General features: G+C 33.5%; 1 non-coding gene across 1 annotated transcript; it reads right to left on the minus strand.

Annotated features, from left to right (window-relative positions):
• Nucleotides 1-2408: 2408 nt before the first annotated feature.
• Nucleotides 2409-2515, minus strand: LOC121222797 (small nucleolar RNA R71). Its single transcript, XR_005920168.1, has one exon. It is a non-coding gene; the product is annotated as a small nucleolar RNA R71 (small nucleolar RNA).
• Nucleotides 2516-19895: the final 17380 nt, after the last annotated feature.

Below are 19895 nucleotides of genomic sequence, written 5' to 3' on the forward strand. Positions count from 1 at the left end.
ACTTCGCCGTTACTCAGGTGCACTCTTGGTATAGTCCCTCTAGCGAAGTCTCATCCCAAATACCTGAAAAACATCAACAAACCTTGTAAATACAAATGTACTTTGTGAGTTTTATGACAACAATACCTTGATGAATACTTTGCATTCATATTTGAACTACTGGGCGCCAACCATTCCTTTGTACCATTACTTCTGACGGATACCACTATAGTTTTATCAAACCATTATATGTTAACTATCATGCCCTTACCATACTCACATCTTCCTTATCTAAGTAACTGAAGATCCTTCCAAATATCTAAATCTTTTTGTCACATATTAATTTCTTAACAGATGATGGGTGCTAAAAGTAACATGTTTTAGCCTCATTCTTAATGCTTTTTTGGGTGATTCTTCAATGTAAATAGTGAATTTTATGCTCCTAATCCTTTAAATTCATGTTTTTTATACTTAGGAGAGTATTTGGGAGCAAAAGGAACAACAAATGAGTGAAAATTGGAAAATTAGAGCGAGGTACAAGGGCCACACAGGCTGACCCCTTCCACACGGCCTGCCATATGACCATGTGGCAGGCCGTGTCAATTTCACAAATTTGGACCCAAACAGTGGAAAGAAATGATTTTTAGGTTTTTCGGATATTCTAAGACATATATATGTCAAAAAAAGAAGATAAGAGTGAGCCATCATAGGATACATGTGGCAGGCTGTGTCAATTTCACAAATTTGGACCCCAAACAGTGGAAAGACGTGATTTTTAGGTTTTTCAGACATTCTAAGACATATATATGTCAAAAATGAAGATAGGAGTGAGCCATCATAGGATAGTCAAGAAAACAACTTGAAAAACTCCATTGAAGTCGATTCTAAAGCAGATTTCCATCAACATTTAAGACTCCAAGTTGATTTCTTTGAAGATTATCATGAGTTTCTTTATTTATTTTGGTTATACTATCTTTGGGATGTTTTTATTTGCAAGCATGAACTAATTTTCTAAATATCTAGGGACATGAACCTTATGATAAATTTTGTCTTTTGATTTTTATTTTACACAATAAATACTTTGATCTTGTTCTCAATTATGTGTGCTTAATTCTTGGTTTGATATTTTTGAATTATTAATCCATGTTTGATGTGCTTAAATCAGATGAGGAATAGACCTTATTTAAGAGTAGATCTAGCGTAATTGAGTGGAGTTGCATGTAATCCTTGAAATAAGATGACATAAATCTATCGGATTAGATTCAAATCTAATAGAGGAATCCATAGAACAAGTTAATGCAATAATAGGGGATTTAATTAGAAAGAAAATTCAATTAATCAACCTAGAGTTACTTGCTCTTATTCTTGAAAATATATATTAGCATAATTTAGGGATCTCTATAGATCAAAATTCTAAGCAAAGAAATTGTGCAATTTAGATTGATAATGATAGATGAAATCTAAGTGAATTCTTTCATGGTTATTGTTTTGCTTCTTAGTTATTACTCGATTATTTTCCTAATTTGTTCTTTGTCATTTTCCTAGTTAAATAATTTAGTTAGTTTTAGTTTTTAATCAATCACTTTAATTTATCGGTTAAATAATAGAAAGGCGATAATTACTAGTACTTTTAGTCTTCGTGGGAACAATACTTTTGCTCACTGTAACTATACTATTAATTGATAGGTGCACTTGCCTTAGTAAGATTTTTAGTTGGCTTCGTGGACATGAAGTTTTTGGTGCCATTGTCGAGGACTAAAATATTAGGAAAACTTTATTTCTATTAATTTAGCTATTTTTTATTTTTTTAATTTAATTTTTACATTTTAATTTTTTGTTTGTTTGATTCTGACAGGTTCTTTTGGTTTATGACTAAAGGAAACTCATTAGAACCGTTAAGTTTTTACATTGAGATTGAAAGGACTGCCCGCAGAAATCAGAGAGAACTTATAGAAGTAATGCAAGATTAGTATATTTTAATAGATGATCAAGAGCAAAAGGACATTACTGTAGAGATGGATGATAATCAAAATAATCAGCAACCTCTTGCCTGTCCGGCTCCTTGGACTATGTATGATTATGCTAAACCTACCCTGATTGGGGCTGAATCGAATATTGTCAGAGTTATAGTTGCTGTAAATATTTTTGAGATCAAGCCGAATACAATTCAGATGGTACAACAATTTGTTTAGTTTGATGGGATGCAAGATAAAGATCCAAATGCTCATTTGACTAACTTTGTAGAGATTTGTGACACTTTCAAGATCAATGGTGTTATTGATGATGCCATACACTTATGGTTGTTCTCATTTTCTTTAAGGAGCAAGGCAAAATAGTGGTTGAATTCACTTCTACAGGGTTTTATCACGACTTTGGATCCAATGAGTGAGAAGTTTTTGTTGAAATATTTTCTGTCGACTAAAACAACTAATTTAAGGGATGATATCTCTTCTTTTGTTCAATTTGATATTGAGACTATTTATGATACATAGGAGAGATTTAAGGATTTGTTAAGAATGTGTCCTCACTATGGACTACCTTTGTGGCTCCAAGTTCAAACTTTTTACAATGGTTTGAACCCTTCGACTAGAAAAATGATTGATGCAGCAGCTTGTGGAACATTGAATAACAAAAACACCTTAGGCAACTTAAGAGTTTATTGAGGAGATGAAACTGAATAATTATCAGTGGCAAGTTAAAAGAGTAAAACCTACTAAGGTATCCTGAGTTTTTGATATTGATGCAGTTTCTATGTTGGCAAATCAGATTTAAGCTCTTGGTAAGAAAATTAATGGTTTGAATTTTCCTAAGCAGGTGAATCCAGTGATGCAAATGGAGCAGGGATGATTAATTCAAAATATTCACTCTTAAAGTCTCAAAATGGAGCATGAGCAAGTCAATTTTATGGGTAATAATTCTAGACCTCAAAATAATGCCTATAGCAGTAGTTATAATCCAGGATGGATGAATCATCCAAATTTTTCTTGGGGTGGTCAAGGAAATTAAATGTCACAATCCCCCGAGTTTTAAGCAACCTTATAAGCAAGAAAAGAAATCAAACCTTGAGTAGATGTTAGCTAAACTTATTTTGGTATCCCACACTCACTTTCAAAACATTGAAACAACTCTAAAAAATCATCAAGCATTAATTTAGGGACTGGAAAATTAGATTAGACAACTTGCTAAACTAGTTTCGGAGAGACAACAAGGTAGCTTACCTAGTAACATTGAACCCAACCCAATAGAGCATGTAAAAGTAGTTACGATAAGGAGTGAGAAAGTGTTGTCTAAACTGGAAAAGAAGTTGAAACAAGAAACTAATGAGAAATATGATACGGTGGAAGAAATTCAAAAAATTCAAACACCGGTACTTAAAGAATACAAACCACCAATTCCATATCTGACAAAGTTGAAGAAAGACTGCATGGATGAACAATTTGGTAAATTTCTTTAAATTTTTAAAAAATTACATATTAACTTACCTTTTGTTGAAGCTCTTTTGCAGATGCCTAAATATGCAAAATTTTTAGAGGAGTTGTTAACAAATCAAAGGAAGTTAAAATAGCTATCCATTGTGGAACTAGACGAGGAGTTCTGGGCCATTCTCCAAAACAAACTACCCACTAAGCTGAAAGATCGAGGAAGTTTTACTATCCCTTGTTTTATTGGTAGTTTAAACGTTGAAAAAGTATTGGTTGATTTGGGTGCTAGTATTAATTTAATACCATATAAAATGTTCAAGCAACTTGGTCTCGGGGAAGCAAAACCCAATAGGATGAGTATTCAATTAGCTGACAGATCTATTAAATATACTAGGGGAATTATGAAGATGTACTTGTGAAAGTAGATAAATACATATTCCCTATTAATTTTGTTATACTTGACATGGATAATGATATTGAGGTGCCTTTACTTTTAGGACAACCCTTTTTAGCCACTGCTAGAGCTATTATTGATGTGGGTAATGGTAAACTTCTGCTTAGGGTAGGTGATGATGAAATCGTTTTTTTAAATATTTGATGCCATATGACTTTCTAGTGATCAATATGATTCCTATTATTTTATTGATTCTATTGATCATGCTATTAAGATTCATTGAAGGAAATTGTTCATAAAGACACATTGGAACTGTTAATTGTTCAAGGTGAAGAGGTCGATGGAGATAATTTTGTGATAAGTGAAATGAAAATTAATCTGGATGCTAATGAGTCTCTACTAAGAGAGAAAGATTTTGAGGCCATTGAGGTAAGTAAAGAATTGAAGTTGAAACCCTCTATTGAAGAACCTCCCAAGTTGGAGTTGAAGCAATTACCGAATCATTTGGAGTATGCATTCCTTGGAAATAATTCTACACTGCCAGTGATTATTGCATTAGACTTAAAGCCGAATTAGAAGGATGAGTTATTGCAAGTGCTGAAAGAACACAAAAGAGCTATAGCCTAGAAAATTTTTGATATTAGAGGGATTAGTCCTTCTTGTTGCACCCATAAAATCTTAATGGAAAGTGAGTATAAGCCATGTGTGCAGGCTCAAAGGAGGTTAAATCCCAACATGAAGAAAGTTGTCAATGCTAAGGTAATTAAACTTTTAGATGTTAGAGTTATTTATCTTATATCTAATAGTACTTGGGTGAGTCATGTGCAGGTTATTCCTAAGAAAGGAGGCATGACTGTTGTGGCTAATGAGAAAAATAAGTTTATTCCAAAAAGAACACTTACAGGATGTAGAGTTTGTATTGACGAACACTTACAGGATGTAGAGTTTGTATTGACTACAAAAAGCTGAACGATGCTAGAAGGAAAGGCCATTTTTATCTATCGTTCGTGGATCAAATGTTGGAGAGGTTATCTGGTCACATTTACTACTGCTTTTTAGATGGACTTTCTGGTTGCTTTAAAATCCCGATAGTTCTTGAGGATTAAGAAAAAATGGCATTTACATGTCCATATGGTACGTTTGCTTACCGAGGAATGCCTTTTGGATTATATAATGCCCCTGCTACTTTTCAATGTTGCATGTTAGCCATCTTTGATGAACTCATGGAAGACATTATGAAGGTATTTATAGACGACTTCTCGGTATTCCATAATTTTTTCCATCTTTGTATCAAAAATTTAAAACGAGTTTTAATGAGATGTGAGGAAATGAACTTTGTGCTTGACTGGGAAAAATGTCACTTCATGATTCAGGAAGGATTGTTTTAGGTCGCAAAATTTCTAGTAAAGGAATTGAGCTTGATAGAGAAAAAATTGTAACCTTCGAAAAACTACCTCCCCCTAATTCAGTTAAGGCTATCAAAAGTTTCTTAGGCCATAATGGGTTCTACAGACGATTTATTAAAGATTTATCTAAAATAGTGAAGCCTTTAAGCAATTTGTTAGAAAAATATGTGTCATTTAATTTCAGTAAGGAATGTTTAGAGGCATTTAATGTTCTCAAGGAAAAATTAGTCAATGCCCCGATTATGGTTGCACCTGATTGGAATTTACACTTTGAACTAATGTGTGATGCAAGTGATTTTGTAGTAGGTGCAGTCCTTAGGCAACAGAGAGATAAGCACTTCCAACCGATCTATTATGCTAGCAAGACTTTAACAGACACATAAGAGAATTACATCACTACAGAAAAAGAATTACTAGCTGTGGTTTTTGCATTTGATAAATTTAGACCTTATTTAATATTGTCTAAAGTTATTGTGTACACTGACCACTCCTCTCTTCGCTACCTTTTTACTAAACCAGATGTAAAACCTCGACTTATAAGGTGAATTTTATTGCTATAGGAATTCGATTTGGAGATTAGAGACAAGAAATGAGCTGAAAATCTTGCAGCAGACCATCTCTCAAGGCTCGAGAATCCAAATCTTGAGAAGCCTAATGAAGATGTGGTAAATGACTCATTTCCTAAAGAACGACTCTTTGCGATAATTGTTTATAAAGGCCAATTATTTGCAAATATTGTGAATTACTTGGTTGCTAATGCTTTACCAAAAGGTTTAACTCATCATCAAAAGAAGTGATTCCTTGCTGATGTGAAAAACTATTTTTGGGAGGATCATTTTCTTTTTCGTGTGTGTGCAAATCAGGTGATTCAAAGGCATGTTATAGTATTAGAAAGGAATAAATTTTGGAGCATTGTCATTCGGGACCAACGAGAAGACGCTACAGTGGGATTAGAACAAAAAATAAAGTCATTAAATCAGGTTTTTATTTGCCCACATTGTTTAAAGATGCTAAAAAATATGTTTCTGCTTGTGATAGATACCAAAGGATAGATAATATTTCCAAATGTGATGAAATACCTCAAAGTTACATGCTTTCTTACGAAATTTTTGACATTTAGGGTATTGATTTCATGGGTCTGTTTCCTTGTTCTTATGGTAATAAATACATACGAGTAGCGGTAGATTAAGTGTTGAAATGGGTTGAAGCTCAAGCTTTACCAACTAATGATGCTTGGGTGCTAGTCAGATTTCTTAAGAAACTGTTCTTTCATTTTGGAACACCTAGAGCAATCATTAGCGATAGGGGTACACTTTTTTGTAACGCTCAATTTGATAAGATCCTTAAGAAATATGGTGTTCGTTATAGAACAACTACCCCATATCATCGCCAAACTATTGGTCAAGTTGAAATGTCAAACTGAAAATTGAAATGCATCCTAGAAAAGACCGTAGAGACAAATAGGAAGGACCAGATGTAACACCCCTAACTCGTCTCTGTCGCCGGATTAAGGTTACGGAGTATTACTATAAAATTAGTAAGCAATTAACATCATAACATTTAAATAAATTAAACATAGTATAAATCATTCAATAACATGCATTTTGTCCCTAAATCGAGCCTTTGAGGCCCTAAAAATAGCTTAGAAGCAATTTGGGACTAATTTGAAACAAACTGAAAGTTTAAGAAAAAGTTGTAAAAATTGGAAAACAGGGGTCACATGGCCGTGTGATATCACCCTATCACTCTAGGCCATGTGATGTCACCCTAGGCTATGTGATATCACCCTAGGCCGTCTTTGCCAAGCCGTGTGGTAGGCCGTGTTACTCACTAACTTGGAACACTAAGAAATCTGAAATGACACATGGTCATGTCTCCAGGCCGTGTGTGTCAGACGGTCGTGTGACAGCTCATGTCTCAGGCCGTGTGGACCCAAAATTTACCTAAAATCTAGCCATTTCATAACCAATTCATGCATAACTAACCAATCCACTTGTGCACAGTTTCAAGGGACTTAAGCATCACTCAAATACACATAATCATACCATTTTTAACAACCTAATTCACCTAACCAATATGACATAAAAAGGAACCACAATTGTATCCAAACATCATTTACCTAAACATGTCAAAATTTCCATATTTCTAAGCATAATAGCCTAGTTCAATTAACTACCAAACATATCACAAATGACCATTATCAAGCCATTACAACCATACCAAAAGAACCTTATATACATGCACTTAAAAGTGACCAAAATGACATAATTTGGTAAGGCATTGTAGATCACCAAATAAAACATAAACTTCAAAGCATAAACATCCCAAGTCACCATTAACACATTCTCAAAATACCATTACAAAACAACCTATACATGTCATTATTAACCTTGGCCAAAATACACAAAATCTACCAAATTAGTTGTTGTATAGTGTGATAGGTCTCCGACGAGCTTCCAACCGATCGAGCTTTCAATAATCTATAAAATAAACAAAAATAACTACATAAGCAACAAGTGCTTAGTAAGCTCGTATAAACTTTAAACATAGCTTACCACTTCAATAAAACAATTTCATAGATTAAGTATAAACCATTACTAATGCCATAAGCTTAGTAAAAGCCTATACGACATCATCAAGTTCACAACTTAGTATACTTGTTCATGATACATATGAAATCAACCATAGGATATGTAGTTTACCATATATGTATATAACATTTAACTCATCAATGTTTCCATAAGATCATGCTTCATTTCATTTGCATACTTACCATTTCATTTCCATTTTCTTACCCGTTGAACCATCTAGAATTACATCGAATACTTAAGAAAGCTCACACATAGTGTGCCCTTACATATAACCGTAACCTTTCCTTTACATCAATGCTCACACAAGCTGTGAAATGGGCTTGCTCACACGAGTTGTGGGACGAAATGTAAGCTACACGATGTTGCTCACACGAGCTATGGAGAATCTGCAACAAATGCAGGACCTCAGACATCGGTAGGACATTCAAGACCAACACCTGAAACATGAAATCCCTAATGACATGCCATTTGTATCCTAGGAATTCTTAAGGTTCAACCAGGAATCGTTATCCGTCAATTCATCATGGCATAAATACATTTTTACTCAATTTTGTTTATATCACAACATAATAAACATTTAAATTTAGCTAACATTAAAATTATAGAACTCTAATTTTTTACCTTTTACGATTTAATCCTTTTTACCAAATTAAACATGCAAAAAATAAAATTTCTTAACAAATTTTTTATACGACACTACTAACATACCATAGAAATTAAAATAATATTAAAATAAATATTTTCATGTTAGGTTTTTGGTCTCAAAACCATTATTCTAAATTCACTAAAAATGGGTTATTATATGTGCCCTGTAGGTCTTAATGCATGCAAGTCAGGCCGTTACACGGCCTAGCACACGGCTTGGCTTATAGGTGTGTGGCAATTTCGAGAGCTACACAGCCTGGAACACGGGCGTGTGGCTTGGTCGTGTGACCCAATTTAGAGAGTTACACGAATGAGGACACGGGCTGGGACACAGCCTAAGACACAGGCGTATGTCTCAGTTGTGTGAGGCACACGGCCTGGCAACTCGGCCATGTGACCCCTACGGTCAAATTTTTCTAACTTGTTCTTTAACTTTCTAAATGTTTCCAATTTTGTCCCGAATTGTTTCAAATGTATTTCTAATGCCTTAAGGGCTCGATTTAGGGACGATATGTATGTGAATGAATGGTTTATGTCATGTTTATATTAAAGTGTGAAATGTATATTGTAATGTTCTATTTGTATGATAATGCTCTGTAACCATAATCTAACGACGGATACGGGTTAGGGGTGTTACACTTCCTCCCCCTTGCCATTTCCCTTTCTTTCTCCTTTCTCCCTCTGTTTAGCCATCGTTCCACATACCCCAGTCACAGCCACAACCTCACCGGTCGCACTTCCGTTGACCACTATCATCATTGCCCCTAGCACCATTTGGCCCTTCCCTATTTATTATAATTTATATATTATTTATTACTCTAATTATGATTTTTGGTTCATTATTATTTATTATTAGTACTATTTTTATTACTGTTACTATTATTATTAGTATTAGTATTAGTATTAGTATTATTAGTTGAACTACTGTTATTATTATTACTATTTTTCTTATATTCTTATTATGTTATTATTAGTGTACAGCTCTTAGTATTAACTCTTCAGGTTCATTTAATTTTTTTATGCTTCATTAGTGTTAGTTTTAGTTTCAATTTAGAGTAGATTTTAGTTATATTAGTTAAGTGTTTCGATGTTCGTCCTGAGATGATTTGTTTCGACTTGTTTATTGATTAGTTTACCTGCCCGATTAGCTTATTGGTAATTCTAATTATTCTGGTCATCTGATATTTGATCTTTACCTTTTATTTTAGGTACATAATGACAAACATGAGAGGTAAATCTATGGTCGATGTCCCTGCTTCAAAAAAGTGGAACACACTGGGTGTGACCTTGTCTTTAAGCCCCACTCTAGTCGCAAAACACCCGTGTCTTCAATTATTCTCGGGTCCACATGAGGACCAATATCAAAACCTAAAAGAGTGACCCTTGGGTTTGGGTTGTTGCATCGACTGGGAGGCACTATAGGCACTTAGTTGATAGGGTTCTGACCCTAATCGACACAACTCTGTGGGATTGGGTTTTCCCTATCGTGGAGCTTACTTGTTTAGAACTCACACAGTAGTTTTGTTTGACATTCTTCCCTATAGCATGCTAAGTCATGGTGGGATGGGCCACGTACTGTATCTTTTAGACTCGGGGGTATGACGCATTATCTGAGCGTCCCGAGCTTTGGACCTTGGACTTTATTTCGAGGAGGTCATGAGTACCCTAGATTTCTCCATATTATCCCAACACATCCATTATGCAACTCCACTCTGTTGGTAAAAGATCAACGCGATAGAGGCACAGTACAACCCCAGTCAGTCAAAGGTGACTTGTCTACCTTCGTCACTACACTACATTCATACCATTTTGGCACACACACTGACTGGTCAGAGGAGAGTATGGGGGTGGTTGGCACGTATGATGCTTACTTTCTTTTGAGTATGGTGAGGTAACACCCCATCGATGTTTCCTATTTTGTGGCCCTCTCTTATCGCCACCTGTCCGACCTAAGTAGGAAGGGTCCTATCTATTTGGGCAACTAGCAAGACATTTTGGACTACTTGATACTCTGGAGCAAACATCCTCATTCACATTGGCTAGATAGATGATCCCACAAGGATTATCCATTGTGAGTCAAATAAGGATGATTGAGCACTTACATGGAGCAGGCCCTCGATACACACTATCTCATTCGGATCCTCAGGATGAGTATGAGGACCTAGCTCGCTCCCCTCCTCCTTCGAGTCAAGATGAGCACGAGGACCTAGCTCGCTCCCCTCCTCCTTTGAGTTACCCTATTTTTGTGTATTTCGCTTTACTCGACAATATTTTCGAATGGCTTGACTGCTTTGAGCATCGACACTTTGATTGGATTGACCTTTTTGAGTGACAATAGACAGTGAATCGGTCACATTGAGGTGTACTGGTAGCAGATATGCCAGCATTTACATATCTTTCCTCTCGATCATGCGCCTCGTGATCCCGACACCTCGCATGACGCCAATCACTGAGTTGATTTAGTTTTCTGTTTGATTTTTTTATTTTTGACTGTATTTTTTTTATTGTTAGTTGTTTTTATTTTATTTGTGAGACTTCTTTGTTTTATTTTATTTTTATTCTACACTTTAGTTTTATTGTTTTATTTGTTGTTTTTTCTAGTTTGTTATCTCTTTATCTTATCTATTTTTTTATTTTCATATTAGTTTGGTCGGGAAAATGTACTTCATTTAGAATTGCCCACAATTCTAATTTTCCCTATTCTGACGAATTCATCCAAATTCAGGGTAGTTTCAATTCTCTCCCACCCTTATGATATTATGTTTATTCTGTTTATTTCTATTTTTACATTTAGGACAATATACATCTTAAGTGTGGGGAGGTTGTTTATATGCTTATGCAATAAAATCCCTGAATTGTTTGTTTTCAAGTAATTTTCTCACAGCTTTCATTAAAGTAATTTCTGTTAATTCGGACCTTTTATTGATTCTATTTTGGGATTTATTTGTGGATGTTTTTGCATTGTTTTATTTATACTTTAAGACATGAGAGAGTCAAGCATGATAAGTTTTTTTTCAAAAATTATTATTTTAGGTTGTTTCCTTGAATTGAAGTATTGTCTTAAATTTTTAAATTTGCAAGTTTAACATCAAAACCATAATTTTTTGTGAGATTTTGAGCCAATAGATCATATATATTTTTGGGCTCATTTTATTTTTGGTTGTGAGTATGTCGACTTATACAAGTCAAGACTTTTGATATACTGAGATGATAGAGGCACTTAGGATTTACCAACTAACCTTTAATCAGCTTACCTGTTGTATTATCCCTTAGTAAACTCCGTTCATCCTAACATTTTTTTATTTCTCTATAACTCGTTAATGTTAACCCTTAGCCCATATATTTTTTGTAAAATTACTCCTTTTTAATGGCTCCTTTTTTGTTGAGATTTGATTTGGTTAGTTGTCTAACTATGTTTCATCATTTGTATTGTTGAATTTCTTTTGCAAAAGAAAAGTGATAAAAATATAAAAAAAAAAGAAAATTGAAAAAAATTTAATTGAGCTTGAATCATTAGATTCATATTCTATTGAAAAGCTCGTTTTCATTTTTTATTTCTTGTTGATGTAAATTCCTTTAATTCAACAACTGAGTTTTTCTAGTTTGATAACTTATCAACTCAAGTCTCGATTATAACCAACTTTTCTAACATTTTCCATACCCTTAACCTAAGCCCCATTACAACTTTGTAAAGAACTATTGATTGGTGTGCCATCTCATTCTATAGTGGCAGAGATTTGATTTTCAAGCAAGCCTATGGTAATGACATTTTTTGTTTGACTATTGAGTGCACATTACTTGAACCTTAAAAACTTTCAGTGCTTTCAGTAAATCTTTAGTGAGGATGTTATTTCTTATTGAGTTTGAATTTCAGGTAATAATTGAGACATGAGAGATGCCTAATATATTTTTTAGGCTTAAAATTCTCTACTTGAATTACTTGTGCTTTTTATTGTCATTTAGTACGAATTTCAATGCATGATTATTTGAAAATTATCCTAAGACATTATTGGTGGAAATAACAAATTGAGAAAAGTTAATTGGAATATGGGTTGAGGATTTTGTTTAAGGACAAGCAAATGCTTAAGTGTGGGGATATTTGATAGGTGCCAAAAGTAACATGTTTTAGCCTCATTCTTAATGCGTTTTTGGTGATTATTCCATGTAAATGGTGAATTTTATGCTTCTAATCCTTTAATATCATGTTTTTATACTTAGGAGAGCATTTGGGAGCAAAAGAAGCAAAAAATGAGCGAAAACTGGAAAGTTGGAGTGAGGTATAGGGGTCATATGGGATGACCCCTTCCACATGGCCTGGACACACAACTGTGTGAGCCACATAGGCTGCCACGCGGCCATGTGGCAGGCCGTGCCAATTTCGCAAATTTGAACTCCAAATAGCAGAAAAACACGATTTTTAGGTTTTTCAGACATTCTAAGACGTATATATGTCAAAATTTAGAAGATCGGAGTGAGCCGTCATAGAATAGTCAAGAAAACAACTCGAAAAACACCATTGAAACTGATTCTGAAGCATATTTCTGTCAATATTAAAGACTCCAAGTTGATATTTTTGGAGATTATCATGAGTTTCTTTCCTTCTTTCGATAATATTGTCTTTGGGATATTTTTATTTGCAAGCATGAACTAATTTTCTAATATCCAGGGAGATGAACCCTATGATGAATTCTGTCTTTTGATTTTTATTTTACGTAATAAATACTTTGATCTTGTTCTCAATTATGTGTGCTTAATTCTTGGTTTGATATTTCTATATTATTGATCCATGTTTGATGTGTTTAAATCAAAGGAGGAATAGACCCTGTTTAAGAGTAGATCTAGCGTAATTGAGTGGAGTTGCATGCAATCCTAGAAATAGGACGACATAAATCTACCGGATTAGAGTCAACTATAATTGGGAAATCCATAGATCAAGTTAATGCAATAATAGGGGTTTTAATTAGAAAGAAAATTCAATTAATCAACCTAGAGTAAGTTACTCTTATTCTTGAATTGAGATATTAGCATAAATTAGGGATTTCTACAGATCAAGATACTAATTGTAGAAATTGCGTAATTTAGATTGATAATGAGGTATGAAATCTAGGTGAATTCTTTCCTTGGTATTGTTTCTCTTCTTGGTTATTACTCAATTATTTTTTTGATTTGTTCTTTGTCCCGTTGGTAGTTAATTAATTTAGTTAATTTTAGTTTTTAATCAATCACTCAAATTTACCAATTAAATAATAGAAAGACGATAATTACCAGTACTTTTAGTCTTCGTAGGAACAATATCTTTGCTCATCGTAGCTATATTATTAATTGATAGGTGCACTTGCCTTAGTCATATTTTTAGTTGGTTTCGTGGATATCAACAAAACATACCCTCGGAGTTCACTTCCAGCAAACCATGCCTTAACATATACACTTATTTTAAAATAATGATTCATTGACATTTATCATGGACAAATATATATATGTTTGGCGAATACTTACACAGAACTAAATACCATCAAATTCACACTCAAACATTCCCTCGTTCAATACCATACATACTCATACTAATAAAGTAATGTATAGACCATTCAGATGAATTCCATATCATTTTATTTCAATATCCCATAAACTCAAGATAACGCTAACTCAGATTATGAATAATTTCAGAAGAAAATACACTACAACTCAGACATAGTGGATTTCACATAAAACTGATTCAACTCTTATAGAAAATAGATCAAATCATTTAATTATTTCATAAGTCTCTCATAACTACGAATACACCCAATTTCAATATTTACAGGTCATCACGGCGGATACCCTTCTTAGCATATAGATACACATCTCTTTCCATGAAAACATTTAAGACTATTTCAATTAAATTATCGATCTTATTCAACTCTTAACCTTGAGCATCTCAATATCTTATCTCAGCAATACTTATTATAGAACTAACAGAATTATCCATATCTTACCATAAAAATAGACATTCAACTCTTACCAGACATTCTTGACAAATCTTGCCATATAGTCCAAGTAAAACATGCCATACAGGCATCATACATAATCTCGTGTTTATTATCCCAGCGGACTTTACAGAAGGTGCCATGGGTCTCTCCCTCATGGTCTTATATAGAGTTTCATGTATCATAATTTGCCATTTCGATTTACACATTATTGAAGGTTACACCATCAACATATATACAAACATATCATATTATGCCATGGGTCTTAACCGCATGGTCTTACACACATTCATGTATCGTGTTTTGGCTTTCTAGTCTCATTTTATCAGAGGATACACCATGAATGGTTCCAAATCATTCCAAGCTGCAATGGACCTCTACCTCATGGTCTTACACTCGTTTTCAATCTGTGATATGTCAATCTGATTAGCATTATAATTTCCCTACTAGGGGCTTCACAATGGGACATTTCTCATTACTTACTTGCCTAGATGTGATCGTATTCTTGATTGACATTCTTTTCGTATCACAACTATACATGCATCATCATAACACTTACTTCATCTTTACCACGATCATACATTTACGAATTAAAATAGATATAATCATCTTTTATTTACAAACACTTCTACTTGAAAAGTTTATATAAGAAAGTCAGGGTAGAGACTCACTTAATTCTCACATACTGTTGTTCTAAGCTCCAAACCCAGATATCCCTGTCGAACCAGTAGCAACCACTGCATAGAAATAGAATTTCACCATTACAACTCTTATGCATATAATTTACTCATCATTTCAATCGCTAATAGCCTCATGCAAAACTTTACACCACATATTATTGTTCAAATACCACATACAGGCTTATTCAGAACTTAACATGCAAAACTGAAATACTTACCCTGAGATGAAATAACCACTAATTTGACTCAGAATCTTAGTCTCCAATTAAGTAATATATATAAAAAATCATAAAAAAAATTTAAGGAAGAAGAATAAGAACTTCTTTCAAAACCCATCATACACACATATATATATGACCCAACCAACTTAGTGGAACTTAACAGGTGTCATTTGTTTCAAAATTTGTCTTCTAAATGGTTTAAAGTTCCGAGGGAAACATAAATGATTATCCTACATTTAAAATCATTAGACTAAACTATGAAATTGGTTTCTAACCAGTTAACCTTCAAATCTGACTAGCACAATACTTTAGACAACAAAGAGCTCTACACCTTTGGTGTTAACTCATAACATAAGTACCCCTTTTTGTTTGAGACCGTCTTTTCCCTTGACTAGCAGAATATCCTGAACTAAAATTTTCACTGACTCGTGTGGTGGATAATATACACCCACACTTATACGCCAAAATAGTCATTTAGGCGGACAACACTTCGCTTGATAGACTTTTTACTACTATATGTCAAACCATCATATTCACCAGACTTGGAGTGTTACAGCAAGAATACCACTAAATACAAATCAACCTCATCACTGTACTGAAGATTCATTGACACCCAAGTTAGAAATGCACGATTAATCTCAAAGTGAGTTCATGAACAATGGGCTTCGCTATACTTGGTTGAATCCAACTTGAGCTGAATACTAGCTGTCCCAAGAGAGTTGTCATAGTTTATCCCAACAGATAATAAATTTCCTAAATCAAAGAATTCAAATTAATATAAAATTTATGATTTAAAATTTATTAAGGTAAGATAAAAGAAACTAAATAAAATTAAAATTTGTATCTATAATTCTAAATATTCCTATTTATCCTATAAAAATGCAGAAAGTAAAATTTTAGTTTAATGTCGAAACCTCCCCAGCAACGGCGCCAGCAACTTGACCATTGCCAGATGTGCAAACGTCTGGACTGGAAATACTGCAGGAAATAAATATATGATTGAATAGCGGCGTCCACAAGTATATGGGTCAAATTTTAATATAGAAGAATGTTACAATGAAATACTCTAGAAAGTATTTCGACGATCGTATCCTAGGGAGGTTGAATTAAACTGAAATCAATTTTCTATACTAACAGGGCTAAATAGTGCTAATTTAAAATTATATTATGAAAAAAAATTAAAGTTGATTAACCAAATTAACATAAATCATCTAAAATGAAAACAACCAATTAACAATCGAAATTAATTCTAATAAAACAAGTATGAGATTAACTCACATCAGTGCTCCTAATTAACTTCAGAACTCAGGTTTTATCGAGTTAGCTATTAAGTAACTAGTTATTACCTCTTAGCCTCTAACTAATTATTTAATCGACCAATACACGCTTACCACTCGGCCTGACTTTCTTGCCGAGATAAATTATGATTTGCTCAGTAAACTTACCTCTCAATCTCGTTTATCCTAAATTTCTTCCTAAGGTCGTCACATCCTAGGGTTTAATCGTACATAATTTAAACCAACTAACTCAAATTTAAACCCTAATTCATCTATTAACTAGTCACGCATCCATTTGTTAATCTCCCTAAAGAAATTAGCCACTCATGGATCTAAATGCAATAATCCCTAAACTCATATTTAACATACAAAATAGTAAATTAAATGAAAAAAGGGAATAAGAAAATAAATCTATTTGACGTCGATTTGTTCACGAAAGTGGGATTTCCTTTAACAATTGCAAAGATAATTTTGATTTCGATTGGAAACCAAAAATAAATAATGAAAAACTATTAAATTGAAAGCTTTAATCAAAATTGAATTCAAGTTAAACAAGAACAAAATTTATTTAAAGGACTAAATTTAAACAGAATAAAAAGTACAATAAAAACCCAAAACTAACTAAGTGGATCACTTGGTCATGCCTCCTAAAATGAGGCTAAACATGCCTATTTATAGAATTTATGTTCTAACCTAATTAGGGTTGCTTAATAGCCCAAAAACCTGATTACATTTCATTGAGTGGACTAAAATACCCATAATTAAAATTTCTAATTATCTCATCATGTTGTGACACTGCCTTTTGAATGGGAATAATCTAGCTTCGAAGTCAGGTGGTGCCGTAACACTATAATCATCCTACACTCTAAATAGAGTCGTTAAATCATCCCTAGGCTTGCAGTGGTCCATTAGGTCATGACATTAGTCAAAAATTGCGTAAAAACACTTATTTTGTATAAATTAAACTTATGATAATAAAAACTGAAAACAGAATAAAAAAATATAAAAGCACTAGAAAACAAGCTTGTTAATGTGCCAGAAAAGCCTTAATTTGCCACAATTAATTGTGGTAGATCATCATGTCGCCTTGGGGTCCCATGATTAACTAGCAAGAACATGGATTACATCCAATCAATTCGTGAATCTTAATTTTCAAGACTTTACATGAACCAACGACTGTTTAACATTTGACCATTATCTCTAGCTTAAATATTGTTTCTTGGGAAACTATTTAATAAGAGACGATCTTAAGTGTGTAACCATTGACTCAACACTCATCATGAACATAGTTTCATTTGTGAGTCATCTTGGGACAACCTCAATGAGAGTCATGCATGACTAGTTATCCTTAAAGGGATATCTCGTGAACCTACATGATAAGGTTGACCTTAGGGTGTGGCCAACGTAGGAGCTGGCTCGAAACTTTATCATGCTATCATTTAAGGACCATCAATGGAAGCCATAGGTCTTGTTTAAGGACCTTCTCCCACTCAATATTTAAAAAACATGAAAGGTTTTTATCCATGATTTTAAGAAAGATCATACAATAGTCCTAGTGGCATTCTTACCTAATCTATATAGAATGCTTCCAATACATGCATGGCATGCTATGGTAAATTTATAATATTCACATTCATTTATTCACAAGAATAAATCAATAAAAAACACACAATTTTGATTCTCCACTATTTTTCTTTTAAGGGAAAAACTAAAGAAATGACAGTGAACTGTACACTAGGTAAGGTCCTAGGAAAGGGAGGTGTGTCAAATTTGACCACTTAAAAATCAAGCCTTTTCTTGTCAGAGCCAATTTTAGACATGCACTTTCTCATTATCACACTTCTCACAACAATCGAATCACCTAAAAAAGTGAATGGAACAATACAACGCATGTATTTTCTCATTACCACAGTTCTTATTTTTTTTAATCGATCAACTGTTGATCATCTCATAAATATATATCAAATTATAATATAACATGATATAAATAATTATAAAACATATATATAAGGAGATGGGTAATTAAAATAAAATTGTCAGTCAAGGTTTCCATGATTCTATTTCTAGAAAATAAATTAAAAACAAATATTACACAGTTTTTTACCAGAAGGTATTTCATGGGTCTTCAAACGCCATCACTCTATCTTCCCATCATAATAGACTCCTTTTGAAAAAATTACATTTAAGTCCTATGTCCGTTTCCGGCTCACAAGAATTTTATGAATTTTAAAAAATTTCCTACATGGAGATGATAATCCACGGTTTATTTCCTAAGAACCACAACTTTGGAAAAAAATAACAGTTATTTAACCAATATATAATATCACATCTTTTCCCATATATAATTCAAAACATTTTTAAGATCTAAAGAATGTCACTTTATATGTAATTGAATCATTCAAGAAGAAGATAAATCTATTTTGATTATCTGTTTATACTTACAGATAGATCACAACTTGACGTTGATACCAATTGTTGAAAAAAATGGGTTTTGGAAACTGCAATGGAAAATAGGTTTAAGGAAAAATCAGAGTTCTAATTTTTTTTCCAAAACACAAAAACTTGGTTGTGATATCTAAAGTGATAAACACATAATCAAAATGTACCTTTTCGATTCATCTAGGATGAATAATTCGACCAGGTAGTATTTTTCGCTATTCTCAAGCTCACGTCTATCGAGTGTGGTGTAACACCCCTATTCTGTCTTCGTTGTCAGATTAGGGTTACAGAGTGTTACCGAGCAAAACATAACATTTAACTTTTCAAAAACATAATTTTACAATTAAATTCTAGCATTTATTAAATAATTCAATTCATGACATAGATACAAATATAGGCCTTAAATCGAGCCTACAGGGCCCTAAAAATAGTTTGAGAATAATCAATGATTAAACCAAAACAAATCAGAAAATTTCAGGAAAACTTGAAAATTTGGAAACCAGGGGTCACACGACCGTGTGATATAGCCGAGACTGTGTAAACATTCTAAGTCAGGACGTAAGGTCGTGTACCAAACCATGTGTGTGTTCAAAGTTGGGTCACACGGTCGTGTCCTAGACCATGTTACAACCTATTTTGAGACACGCGGTCATGTCTCAGACCGTGTTAGACACTGACTTGGGCTACATGGCTATGTCCCAAGCCATGTGATCCTTTACCTAATTTTAAAATGACACACGGTCGTGTGACAGCTCATGTCTCAAGTCATGTACAACATATATAACCTCTAAAACAATTGAAAACAAGTCTAATTCTTGTCCACCAAGACACCCGATTTCTATAAGCCTTAACATGGCCAAACCAAATAGTAATATACA

The sequence above is a fragment of the Gossypium hirsutum genome, chromosome D10 (assembly GCF_007990345.1).
Source record: "Gossypium hirsutum isolate 1008001.06 chromosome D10, Gossypium_hirsutum_v2.1, whole genome shotgun sequence".
Lineage (NCBI taxonomy): Eukaryota > Viridiplantae > Streptophyta > Magnoliopsida > Malvales > Malvaceae > Gossypium > Gossypium hirsutum.